Source organism: Bubalus bubalis, chromosome 19, assembly GCF_019923935.1.
Source record: "Bubalus bubalis isolate 160015118507 breed Murrah chromosome 19, NDDB_SH_1, whole genome shotgun sequence".
Lineage (NCBI taxonomy): Eukaryota > Metazoa > Chordata > Mammalia > Artiodactyla > Bovidae > Bubalus > Bubalus bubalis.
Window position 1 is genome coordinate 27,817,764 of NC_059175.1, and position 12,728 is coordinate 27,830,491.

The window sequence follows — 12,728 nt, forward strand, 5'->3', positions numbered from 1 at the left end:
AAGCATTAGCTGCTCAGCCGTGTCTGACTCTTTGTGTCTCCACGGACTGTAGCCTGTCAGACTTCTCTGTCCATGGAATTCTCTAGGCAAGAATACTGGAGTGGGTTGCCATGCTCTCCTCCAAGGGATCTTCCCAACCCAGGGGTCTAACTCAGGTCTCCTGCATTGCAGGCAGACTCGTTATCATCTGAGCCACCAAGGAAGCTGTCAAAAGGGGCTTATAAAAATCAAGCTCTTAAAAGGGGCTTAGAATGTCCTATGGCTTCTTGTTCCTTCCTATCTCTTTAGCCTCATCTTTTTCAGCCTCCCTCCTTAGCTCAGTCTTCAACAACACAGAAAACAATTTTAGGTACTCCACTTTCATATATGAGTTGTTATCCCCGTGTTAAGTCTGATGAGTTTCTGTTCTCCTTTCAAACACCAGCTAACGTGCTCACTTCACCAGCACAAAGAGTAATATTAGAACCACACAGAGGAGATGAGCAAGGCCCCCAGACAAAGATGGCATGCAAATCTGTGAAGAGTTCTGTGTTTTCATACTGTGTGATTCCACTCATAGGAGATACATGCAGTTGTCAAAATCATGAAGACAGAGAGTAGAAAAGTGGTTAGGTTGGAGGAGGAGAGGGTAGTTATTGTTTAGTAGGTGAAATACCAGTTTTGCAAAGTGAAACATTCTGTGGAGGGATGATGGTAATGGCAGCCCCACAGTGCGCATGTACCTACTGCCACTCAACTGTGTGCTTAAAATTAGTTAAGGAGGTAAACTTCATCTTATGTGTATTTTGCCAAAATTAAAAAAAAAATAACTGAAATTCCAGTCTGCTTTTCTCCGTACCCTTCCCATTCCCAGGATGAGTTATGCATTTCTGTTGTTTAATCAGTATATTAAAATAGCTGCACCTAAGTGAATGTCAAGAAGGCTAATCTTGAACTCACTGCAGTTTAATATTCAAATATATGGTCAGACAATATAAATTTGTGAAAGATTGCCTGAGTGAAATACAATCCATGTGTTTCTATAGATCCAAAACAATTCATCCTTGGAATGAGCCACACAAGCAGATCTTCATACATCTGGACCATATGGTTTATTCTCTTGTAAAACTGCTTTTATTAAATGTAATTGGCCATTATGTCATCATTGACCCATGCTTAAAGCCACTGTAAGAAAGTCAGCCATGAAATCCATTTAGTATACAGGTGTGTTAAGAGTGGTATACTGTTGTTTCAGTATCTGTGAGGAAAAACACTTTAGTTTTGGCACCAAGAGTAGCTTTGTTTTCATTTTCTTTGGACGTAATATGAATAATGTTATTAATTTTCTCATTTTTCTATCCTCTTCAGAAAGCAGAAAGGCCAACTGGTGGCTTGTTCTAGAGTTTTCTAGATCTTAGCTATACTATTCTGTATAGCCATTTGCTGTTGACTTCAAATTAACCATTAAAACTTTTTTTCCCCTCCAAATCCACTTCATTATTTGTGTTGCCTTTTATTTCATCTTGTTTCAGACCACTTTAAATCCATTTTTAAACAAATGAGGAATAAATGAACTAGTAAAAGTAACTAATAAATTCACCTTCCCTCCCAAGTTCCTACTAAATATTGCATATATTTCTAGTATTGTTTTTATCACTGTTTATTTGCATTTCATGTGTGTTATTCACAGTGAACAATGTACTCTTTTAATGCATGATCTGTATCTTACTATAGTATTGTTTATCTCAGCAAAATTAGAATGCCTATGGAATAATATGCCTGTAAGTAAGTCTATTAGATTAAATTGATGTCTAAAAAGAAATTAAAAAAATAGTAACTCTTGAAATCAGAATGTAATTTATTCATCTTTTTAACACACATGCCAATTTTTTGCTAATGGTAAAAGCTGAAGACTCAGATAATCTGCTGAAAGAATTCCCAGTCTTAAACAAATTCTCATTTATTCTATTTCTTGTGACTATTAGCATTCATCCAAGTATTCAACTCAATTCTTGCTCTTTGTGGTGTGTATGTGTGCGTGGTGTAGCAGACTACAGTTATAGTAGATGCATGGTTTTTCCAATAGTCATGTATGGATGTGAGACTTGGACCATAAAGAAAGCTGAGTGCCAAAGAATTAATGTTTTTGAACTATGGTGCTAGAGAACACTCTTGAGAGTCCCTTGGACTGCAAGGAGATCAAACCAGTTAATCCTAAAGGAAATCAATCCTGAATATTCATTGGAAGGACTGATGCTAATGCTGAAGCTCCAATCCTTTGGCCACCTAATGTAAAGAGCCAACTCATTGGAACAGACCCTGATGTTAGGAAAGATTGAAGGCAGGAGAAGGACAGAAGATGAGATGGTTTGATGGCATCTCCAACTCAATGGACATGAGTTTGAGCAAGCTCCAGGATATGGTGAAGGACAGGGAAGGCTGGTGTGCTGCATTCCATGGGGTCGCAAAGAGTTGGACACAACTGAGCAACTGAAGAACAACAGCCCAGCATACTTGGGTAAACATATCTCTGTCTCTCTCGATAAATAGATTGTTGTTTAGTCACTAAGTTATGTCTATCTCTTTTGCGAGATAGCCTCCCAGGCTCCTCTGTCCATGGGATTTCCCAGGTAAGAATACTGGATTAGGTTGCCATTTCCTTCTCCAGGGGATCTTCCAGACCCAAGGATCAAACTCACCCCTCCTGTCTTGGCAGGTGGATTCTTTACCACTGAGCCACCTGGGAAGTTCCTACTCCACAGCTTGCCTCTGTTCAATTGTATCCCTATTAATGGCTTTATCTAGAAAACGCCAGCCCACTTTCCCTAAACACCATATCCAACTTGCCCTTGGACAGGGAGCATGATTTCCCCAGCTGAAATTGTTGCTGTCCACCCTTGGTTACTCCTCCTCTTAAGCCCCTGCTCTTCATGATTGGCATCTCCAGCTTTCTGTCCCCCCAAGCCTGAGCCTTGGAAGTGACGAGTATCTCATCCTCCTCTTGTACTGTTTTTCCCCACAACTAGCCTATCACCAACTCCTTCTCATCTCACCTTCTAAGTACTTCTGAAATTCTCTCTTCAAAGTCATTCTACCAACCTCATATCCTGCAGAATTTTAGATGAGAACCAGGATTATTTCAGTATTCTCCTAAAATTCATCCTTTTTATTTTGACTGCTGTTATTTGAAAGGCAAATATTACCATGTATCCTATCTGCTTAAAACTCATTCTTGACTGTCTACCATTCATGAATTCATGGTTTCCTCATTAGCATGGCAAGTGAAGTTTGTGTCCCAGGAGTAAACCTGTAGCTACATGTTAGCCACTTGGATTTCTCTGCTCACACCACAGTGGTTCAAGTCTTCAGGAGTTTGCTAGCACCATTCTCTTTACCTGAGGGATTCTTTCTTCCCTTCTTCACCCTTCCAGGTAATAGAGTATAGATTTTAAGATCAAACAAATGCAGGTTTAGGTTTCAACTCCACTGCTGATGTTCCTGGAATTTAAATGACAGAACAAGTCAAAACACTACTGATGCTTCTTTGCATGAGAATCATTACCAAACCAACTTGTTTAATTAATTCATTAAAATTTTTTTTTTGCTTTAGCATAAATTTTAAACTCTACTTGTGGGCTTCCCTTCTGACTCAGCTGGTAAAGAACCCACCTGCAATGCGGGAGACCTGGGTTTGATCCATGGGTTAGGAAGATCCCCTGGAGAAGGGAAAAGCTACTCACTCCAGTATTCTGTCCTGGAGAATTCCATGGACTGTATAGTCCATGGGGTCACAAAGAGTTGGACATGACTGAGCTACTTTCACTTTCACTTAAACTCCACTAAGTACCTGCTTATGGCTTTGAACTATCCTTAGCTAATCTATAGACGGTAACAGGTTTATATTCTGAATGAATTGAAGAACTTGCTTAGATTGTTAGCATCAGTTATTACAAAAGATTCCACATAAATAGTAAAGAATTCGTTTTTTTTCTTTCATATTTTTAATAAATGGGATCACAATAATTAAACATTCTATCTCAGGTATTAAGCAGGTTTTTTTTAGGTAAGAAGTGGATTCATTTAGAGAGAAACACACTCTACAGACAGAGTGTGGCCATCTTAGAAGGCGAGAGCAGCACCAGGGTATGCAGTTGTCAGTTTTTGTAAGCAAATATTTTTATCCTGTGTCACACAAGTTAGTGTTAGCTCCATGTGTGTGAGTGTGTGTGTATTTACTTCAGTCAAATGGCAGATTTCCAAATGTATATCTTGCTTGTAAATGTTTTCATCAGGGAATAGAAAAAATAGTTTTATTCTTATTGGCAGGTGTAGTCCACATATGTGTTTATTCTAGAATTCGCAAACTGTGATCCTGTCATTTCAATCTGAAAATTGCAACCATATGTTTTGAAGGAATTCTGGCACTAGATGGATCACTTCTAGTGAGATTTAGTAGGTAGAAAAATGGTATCGATATCACTGTGGCATTAAAAGAATTGTGAGCAGAGAAATGCTGCCCAGATGAGGACCAGAAGAAGCAGCATAGCACAGTCCAAGAGATGCTCATTACCCACCTGCTGCAAGAGCCCAGACTCTGAGAATTCTCTCTGTCCATTTCAGTTGGAAAACTTGAACTTCATAAAGAAGAACAGTTCTCTTGAAATCTCCTCTTGAAATTCTAAGCTCTTTTCAGAACCAAGAAGATTATGAGGCAAACCCAGAAAGAGTCTTCATGGGTCAAAAGCAACCTTGAATAACACAAAGGTCATAGTCGACTAAAGTTTGGTGTTAACTCAAAGGGTTTGAATTGCATGAGTTTACTTATGTCCTAATTCTTTTTTCACTAAACACCTACTGCAGTACTACACAATCCATGGCAGGCAATTCTTTACCACTGAGCTACCAGGGAAGCCCATAACTAACTTAACAACCCTATGTTAATTCCAGATGCACAACAAAGTGATTCAGTATTTCTATACCTTACAAAATAATCATCACAATAAGTTTAGTTCCCATCTGTCACTATATAAAGTTCTTATATTACTGACGGTATTTCCCACACTGTATGCTACATTTCCATGACTCCTTTATGTGTAACTGGAAGGCTGTACCTCTTAATCTCCCTCACCTCTTTCTGTCATCCTACCAGTTACCTCCCCTCTATCACTGTGAGTCTGTTTCTGTTTTGTTATGTTTTTCTTTTTTTGTTTTTTACATTCCACATGTAAGTGAAATTGTACAGTATTTGTCTTTTTCTGTCAAAGGAACATGCTGTTCTAAGTACTGAATATTATATCTAAAGTTGGGACAACTACTTTTACCTGGAAACAGTTTTTTTCAGGTTCACATAAATACTTTACATAGATATAAAATGGTAACTGGGAAGTCCCTGGCAGTCCAGTGGCTAAGACTCCATGCTTCCACTGCAGGGGCCCAGGTTCTATTCCCAGTCAGGAAGAAACTAAGATCCTTCATGCTGCCTGGTCAAAAATAAGTAAATAAATAAATGCTATCTTCTAAGCCACAAAACCCAGTTTACTTTGACTTCAAGTTACAAAGATTTAGAACTACTCAGTAATTTTTGCTTTGGGGAAAGAAAGAATAGTAATAGCAAGTGGAGTATTTGGGGAAGTACAAAAATTAAAACATGAAATATAAATTGCTTGAGTGACCTTCTCTCACACTTTAGCTTCCACGTTCTTTTGGTTTCTTTCTGTATATATACAACTATACTTTCTATTCAAGAGACTTGGAAATAATCAGAAGATCATCTATTCTTGAACACAGGTGACATAATCCCCCACCCCAACATACACACAAATATCATTTCTCATCTGTGGTGAATGATTTTTCTACAAGCAACCGTAGGTATAAATTTTATACCTAAGGTATACTAAAGCACTAGAAATGAAAACTTGACAGACAAAGACAAGCTTCGAAAATCCTTTGATCTGGTCATGAAGAGAGACAAGAAAGCCTTCAATTCAATGTCCTATGATCAATAACATTTGACTGCTATGTAGACCCAGAGCACAAAATCTAAGAAAAAGGAAGAAGAAGTAAATGAGGAGAGAGAGAGAGAAAGAGGCGGGTGGGAAGAAGAAGAGGAGGCTGAGGAAGGAGAGGGAGAAATAGTATAAAAGAAGGGAGGAGGAGACAGCAAAGAGATGGGGCTAAAGAGAGAACTGTAGTGACCTAGGGAAACCTCCGAAAAGAAAATATTTCTTCTGTAGTCAACCTTTCGGGATTTCATACCGTTGTTTTGTTTTGCTTTGCTGACCTCCCCTGGTGGTGTGAAAATACACTTTCGAATTCCACCTTCTCTGGTCTCATTTCCCCAGAATTTCCAATACTTTAGCACCCTGATGGGAAGTGCTGACTCATCGGAAAAGACACTGATGCTGGGAAAGATTGAGGACAGGATGAGAAGGGGACAACAGAGGATGAGATGGTTTTCCCCAGGCCAGAATACTGGATTGGGTAGCTGTTCCCATCTCCAGGGGATCTTCCCAACCCAGGGACTGAACCCAGGTCTCCCATTTTGCAGGAGGATTCTTTACTAGTTGAGCCACCAGGAAAGCCTTTGGATAGTATAACCGACTCAATAGGCGTGAATTGAGATAGTGAAGGACAGCAGAGCCTGGCATGCTGCAATCCATGGGGTTGCAAAGAGTCGGACACGATTTAGCAACTGAACAATGACAACTGCCTCTGTGTCCTCAAGGGTTTCCTCCAAGAAAACACTCAGAGCTGACTCTTAGAGCCAGATGTTACCATGTTAGCACAGCTGGAACCTACCACTGCAATTTGACTTTCCCTGAAGGGGGCAGGTAAATTACCATTTTTGATGCTTAGTGTTTTGCAGTTATCGTCTTAAGATTCTAATGACTCTGATAGTCCTTTGACCCCAGATTATCATAATTTAGTATTAGATTTGCAGTTAGGTTTTTTCTTTTTTAACATTAAAAAGTAGGAAAACGCAAAATTTTATGTAAAAGCGCTGTCATTCAATATTGCAAATGTTAATTTTTGTCATTTTAAACTCAGATTATAGAGACAGGTACATACACATAGATACATGCACATAGACACTTATATACATTGAATGGTCTATATTTTATATAAAACAATATAGCATACATAAAGGTTCCCCTTTGCTGCTTTCCTTAAATCCATTACCCACTCTTGTCTCCCCAAACCAGTGCCCAGATATTGATTAGATTTCTTGAGTCAATCTATGTTCTAATGTTTTTATATTTATGTTCTAGTGAAAGTGAAAGTTGCTCAGTTGTGTCCTGCTCTTTGCAACCCTATGGACTATACAGTCACTGGAATTCTCTAGGCCAGAATACTGGAGTGGGTAGCTGTTCCCTTCTCTGGGGGATCTTTCCAACCCAGGGATCGAACCCAGGTCGCCTGTTTTGCAGGCAGATTCTTTACCAGCTGAGCTACTTGGGAAGCCCAAGGATACTGGAGTGGGTAGCCTATCCCTTCTCCAGCATCTATGTTCTAATTAGAATCCATGTTTTTTACCTGTGTATATCTCCACCAACAATATATTGTACTGTTTTCTGTGTTTTAAATGTTTTTTCCATTAAAGTCTTTGTATAATTCAGCAAATTACCTGGCAGTATATATTTTTGTAACTCTGCTGATAGATTAAGTTACCGTTGCTGGTCATGACACAAATATATCACAACTTATTTACCCACTTTATTACTGACACTCATTTATGTTGTCATTGTTTCTCTGTTATAACAGTGCTGCAAAGAATGTTCTGGTGCACAAGCCATTGGATGTGTACATACTCAGCTTCAATAAATAGTGTCAAGATATTTTCTAAAGTAGTTGTACCAATGTATATCCTGTAGGCAGAATATGCCTGTTTCCATAGTACCATACCCTTATCAGTGCTTGACTTTGTCAGGCTTCACTTTTCTTTTTGCCAGTATGATAGCTATAGAATGATCTTATAGGGATTCCCTCGTGGCTTAGATGGTACAGAGTCTGCCTGCAATGCAGGAGACCTGGGTTTGATCCCTGTGTCTGAAAGATCCCCTGCAGAAGGACATGATAACCCACTCCAGTATTCTTGCCTGGAAAATCCCATAGACAGAAATTCTCATAGACAGAGAATGGTGGGCTACAGTCCATAGGGTTGCAGAGTTGGAAATGACTAAGCAACTTCACTTTCACTTTCTTTTCAGAATGATTTTGCAGTATAGTTTTATTTCTTAATTGTATCAAAATACAGTTGATTTTCAATACAGTGGTAATTTATTCTGCATAGCATAATAACTCAACTGAACATACACATTATTTTTCATAGTCAGTTTGGTTTCAATTTGCAAACACAAGCTGGAATCAAGATTGCCGGGAGAAAGATCAATAACCTCAGATATGCAGATGACACCACCCTTATGGCAGAAAGTGAAGAGGAACTCAAAAGCCTCTTGATGAAAGTGAAAGTGGAGAGTGAAAAAGTTGGCTTAAAGCTCAACATTCAGAAAATGAAGATCATGGAATCCGGTCCCACCACTTCATGGGAAATAGATGGGGAAACAGTGGAAACAGTGTCAGACTTTATTTTTGGGGGCTCCAAAATCACTGCAGATGGTGACTGCAGCCATGAAATTAAAAGACACTTACTCCTTGGAAGGAAAGTTATGACCAACCTAAACAGCATATTAAAAAGCAGAGACATTACTTTGCCAACAAAGGTTCATCTAGTCAAGGCTATGGTTTTTCCTGTGGTCATGTATGGATGTGAGAGTTGGACTGTGAAGAAGGCTGAGCGCTGAAGAATTGATGCTTTTGAACTGTGGTGTTGGAGAAGACTCCTGAGAGTCCCTTGGACTGCAAGGAGATCCAACCAGTCCATTCTAAAGGAGATCAGCCCTGGGATTTCTTTGGAAGGAATGATGCTAAAGCTGAAACTCCAGTACTTTGGCCACCTCATGCGAAGTGTTGATTCATTGGAAAAGACTCTGATGCTGGGAGGAATTAGGGGCAAGAGGAGAAGGGGATGACAGAGGATGAGATGGCTGGATGGCTTCACTGACTCGATGCACATGAGTCTCAGTGAACTCCGGGAGTTGGTGCTGGACAGGGAGGCCTGGCGTGCTGCGATTCATGGGGTCGCAAAGAGTTGGACACAACTGAGCAACTGATCTGATCTGATCTGATCTGATTGTCATTAGTTAAATCCTGTGTCTTTCATTTCCTTGTTGCTCATTCGCGTTTTTCTCTTCAATCAGAGGGTACTGTTCTTGACTCTTGCTCATTTTTCTCTTGGCTGCTTTCTTTCCTTCTTCCTCTCTCCCCATCCTCCCTTCCTTTCTCTTTCTCCTCTTCTTCCTTTCCTCCTTCCATTGCTTCCTCCCACATCCTCCTCTTTCTTTCTTTTTAATTGTCAGAGGTTTGTTGTAATAGCCTTTATAAATTCTTCTCTCAGTATGTGCCTTGTTTTAAATTTTGTCATAGTTTCATTTGTTGCAGTTCAAATTTCAATATAAGCAAATATAATAACCTACTTACTTAGAAGTCAGACCTCTTGTATAATTCCTACGACATCCTTTCTTATCCCAAGTTTCAAAACATGTTCTTCTAAATGTTTATCAGTTTTTTTAGATTCTTTTTGACATTTTGAAATTGAGTCCATCTGGAATTTATTTTATTTTACAATTTTATATAAGGATCAAATTTACCTCTTCCCATGTAGAAAGTCAGCTGTTCCAGCATTATTTATTTAGTCCATCTTTCCCCCTATTTCTATGGTATATAAATTCTTATATATGTTAGAGTCTATCTAACTCTGTATTGTTTATATAGATCTTCTTATCTATTCCAGCATCAAACTCACATGGTTTTAATTAAGTATTTATTCATAAGAAGCCTTAATATCTATATGACAGATCACTTGTCTTTATTCTTCCTTTTTTATACTTGTCTTGGTTGTCTTGGCTGTTTATCCTTTAAAATGAATTTTAGAATCTGTTCAATTTCACTAAAAACTACATTGAAGTCTTGATTAAAACTGTACTGAACATTTATAAAAATTTTGGGAATTTCTTCATCTGTGAACATAGTTTGTCTCTATTTATTCAAATCTATTTTATTTCCTTCAATAACATTTTGCCATTTTTTAATACAAGCCTTAGGCCTCTTTTGTTGTATTTATTCCAAGGGAGTGTACAGGTTTTGTTGCTATTCTGAATAGGAAGTCATTTTTCATTGCATTTTTCTATTGGTTATTGATGTTATATAAGAATACAACATTTCTTATATAATATAAGAATATTTGGGGTTCTGCTACCTATGGTAACCTTGTCTTATTAGCTTATATACTATTTTAGGTATATAAATTTTTCTAATTTATATACCTAATTCAGTGACAGCAAATGATAATAGCATTGTTTCTTCCTTTTCAAATCTAACACATGTTATTTCTTTATTTTCCCTTCGTCTTAAGAGTCGTCATTTTGTAGCCATTCTCTTTTTGTTCCTGATTTTAATTTGGAAGTGTTTCCAATATTTTGTCAAAACTGAGAAGTCAGGTGAAGTTTTTTTGTTAAATACAGTTTGCCTAGTTAGAGTTTACCTAGTTACCTATTAGTAACTTCTGTTACTAATTTGATAGTAGTTTAGTAATATTTTAAAAAATCAATCTTGAGTTTCATTAATTGCTTTGTTTGTGTCTATCAGGAAGGTTATATGATTTTTCTCCAATTTCTTCTTATGAAAACTTTCAAAAATATAGAAAATGAAAGAATCTGTAGCATATGCTATAGCCTGTTTTGCTTTACTGGGTTGGAGCAACTCTCCTCAACTTTGGCAATACTCATAGATCGAGTCCTCACCTAAACACCAGGGACAATTCCTTAGCTACTCAAGAGACTGATATTAACTCCTCAGTGTGAATGAACACTGAGTAAAATAGTAGTGAGTTTCTATTTTTTCTTATAAAATGGATCTAATACACACTCACTAGGGTTTTGAGAGGATTAGATAATACACATAAAGTTGGTACCAAGCCCTTAGGATGAAGTAAAAGTTCAACCAGTGGCAGCCATTTATACTATTAATGTCTTAATGTCCTTCAGGAGCTGTTGCCCCATCCTTAAGGTTACCTCCCATTAGCTGGTCATGTCGTCACTAACTGGTGTCCAACTCTTCTGTGACCCCATGGACTGTCACCCACCAGGCTCCTCTGTCCTTGAAATTTCCCAGGTAAGAAAACTGGGGTGAATTGCCGTTTCCTTCTCCAGGGGACCTTCCTAACCCAGGGGTTGAGCCCTCATCTCCTGCTTGGCAGGCGAATTCTTTACTACTGAGTCACCTGGGAAGCCCATGGGTTTGGAAAGCAAATGAAACTTAAAATTTAAAATGTACAAAGCAAGATTTCTGACTCAAAAGCAATAAAATTATAAGAAGCAATTGGGCTTCCTAGGTGGCACAGTGGTAAAGAATCTGCCTGCCAATGCAAAAAACACAAGAGACGCGGATTCAATCCCTGAGTGGGGAAGATCCCCTGGAGGAGGAAATGGTAATCAACTTAAGTATTCATGCCCAAAAAATTCTACAGACAGAGGAGCCTGGCAGGCTACAGTTCATGGGGTCACAAAGAGTTGGACATAACTGAACGCACATGCACACACACACACACACACACACAATCAAGTACAGTTCAACTAGAAGTGTTTCCCAATGATAAAAGACAAACATTATTAACAACCCTTTATACCCATCAGGCAGATGGAATGTTTAATATAAATGAATTTTCCATATGTCAAATCCTACTGCTTAAATAACCATTTTGATGGACATATTGCTAAAATATATTGCAGTTTCCCTCCTTCCAAACCCGAACCTGTGTCTCCTGCATCTCCTGCATTGCAGATGGACTCTTTACCACTTGAACCATCGGGGAAGCCCCTCATTCCTAACCAGTATACACCATATCTAAATCCCTTTATATGAATGATACCAGATTCTTAGTAATTTGATTAGCCATTGTCCTAGACTTGTGGATTTGCCCATAGGACTATATAGGGTTTAGGGGCTATTTTCATTCACAAGATGATTTCTTTTTTTTTCTTTTTAAGACAATCTGTTAAAACTGTATTGAGAGGTGGGGTGAGAAAAGAAATGAAATAAAGTGGATTTTTCTCATGCATTGGAAGAATGTCTGGTAGAGAGAATAGAATCACATTGCTTTAATCTGACAAGTGCTCCATCTTGAAAACTGAACAACTCCCAGACTTATCCAGTTTTTCTTTGTTCTGGGAACAATAACTAGGTCTCATTCACAGACATTCAGTATCAGTAGCTGCATACCTAGGTGACTGATGTCAATGGTGTGTAACTCTAGGCAGCACTCTCCGTGCTTTCTGGAAGAGTCGCTGAAATGACCCAAAGCTGGTGTCCTCTGTAGTGCCACATCTAGGGAGTGAGCACCTTGTGGGTATGAAGTGTGGTAGAACTAAAAGAGAAAGTCAGTCACTGTGGAAAGAGCACTAGGTAGGGAATCCTGTTCTAATCCTGATTCAACTAGTTACTGATTGGATGACCTTGGGTCCATTATTTCACAGATAGGACTTAAGATCATCTGTAAAATGAAGAAATTAAAGAAACTGCTAGAGAGTTCTTAAAACACTTTTCATCAAAATCTTATGAGATTTTTTCTAAACAGGTTACCAATGAATTGAGATTTACTCATCCTGTAACCAGCAGTAGTAAGTAGTAATATG

At 38.4% G+C, this 12,728-nt stretch overlaps 1 non-coding gene across 1 annotated transcript; it reads left to right on the forward strand.

Moving 5' to 3' along the window:
* The first annotated feature begins 429 nt into the window (after window positions 1-429).
* LOC112580736 lies at window positions 430-536 on the forward strand. The gene has a single exon (XR_003105074.3). It is a non-coding gene; the product is annotated as a U6 spliceosomal RNA (small nuclear RNA).
* Window positions 537-12,728: the final 12,192 nt, after the last annotated feature.